Source organism: Syngnathoides biaculeatus, chromosome 2 (genome assembly GCF_019802595.1).
Source record: "Syngnathoides biaculeatus isolate LvHL_M chromosome 2, ASM1980259v1, whole genome shotgun sequence".
In the NCBI taxonomy this organism is placed as follows: Eukaryota; Metazoa; Chordata; class Actinopteri; order Syngnathiformes; family Syngnathidae; genus Syngnathoides; species Syngnathoides biaculeatus.
Genome location: NC_084641.1, coordinates 42,248,436 through 42,249,987, shown reverse-complemented (window position 1 = coordinate 42,249,987; position 1,552 = coordinate 42,248,436).

Below are 1,552 nucleotides of genomic sequence, written 5' to 3'. Positions count from 1 at the left end.
GGGGTGGTCCTCTCACAGACGACGACTCCCAGGGATGGAAGATTACACCCCTGCGCATTTTCATCAAAGAAACTGAACTCTGCGGAACATAATTATGACATTGGAGACACGGAACTTCTAGCGGTCAAAACGGCGATGTCTGAATGGAGACACTGGTTAGAGGAGGCTCAGGTTCCCTTCTTGGTGTTTGCTGATCACAAAAACCCAGAATACATTAAGTCTGCCAAAAGGCCTAATGCCAGGCAGGCTAGGTGGGCCCTCTTCTTCACCTGGTTTCCTTTCGGCCAGGAACTAAGAATGGGAAACCTGATGCGCTGTCACGAGTACATGATAGCGAGAAAACCAAATCCGACCCAATGCCTATCCGCCCCAAAGCATGTTTCATCTCGCAGAAACATGAGTTAAAGACGCACTAAAGAACTCTTGCAGTCCTGAAGGGTGTCCCGATGACAGGCTGTGTGTCATTCCTTGCTTGGGGGGTAGAGTAATTGACCGGGCCCCCACCAACAGCACAGTTTGCCACCCGGGCATGGCCAAAACACAATCATAATCGAACAAAGCTTTTGGTGGCCAAATATAAAAAAAAGACGTGATGGAGTACGTCAATGCGTGCCCAGTTTGTGCAGTGAAAAAACCCTGTCAGCAACACCCTGCAAGGGAATTATACACTCTCTCGGTGCCACGTCGGCCTTGGTCACATATCTCTCTCAACTTTGTGACCAGGCTACCGGCATCACACGGTCACACAAGTGTTCTCAGGGTGGTGGACCATTTTTCATAAACGGTTCACTTCATTGCGCTGCCTAAACTCCCATCTGCAAAACAGACAGGCGAGCTTATGATGGAAAACGTATTCAGGTTGCTTGGCCTTCCCACCAATGTGGTTTCTGACAGGGGACCCGATTTATATCTCGGCTCTGGAAGGAGTTTTGTTCCCCAATAGGGGCCATGCAGATCTCCTCTAGAGCTGTGATGTTTTGGGGCTGTCACTGGACTTTCAACTCCCTGCAAAGATTTTCGATTGAGTTTGAAATCTGGAGACTGGAAGGGGCACTCAAGGATCCTGAAATGCTTCTTACGAAACTACTCCTTTGTCGCCAGGGGAGGGTAAGGGTCTGTAATGCAGAAAGACCCAGCCATGTTTGACCTTCAATACACTTGCAGATGGAATAATGTTTTCACTCAAAATCTCATGATAAATGGCCCCATTCATTCTTTCTTTCACACGGATCAGTCTTCTTGGTACTTTTGCAGAAAAACAGCCGTAATCCATGATGCTTCCAACCCCATGCTTCATAGTAGCTGTAGTGTTCTTTGGATTCAATTTAGCATTATTTACCCTCCAAAAACTTCTATTTTGATTTCATACCCTACTTTAAAACCCTAACCCTGTGTTGACACCGTACTTCTATCTTGAACTCCTAACCTTGTTTTAAAACCATACTTAAAAACCTAACTATATTTTGTAACCCTCATTTACACTGAACACTGAAACATTGAAGTTCTCTTTAAACCCTAATTTGTAACCCTTAACCCTGTTTCAAAACCCTAC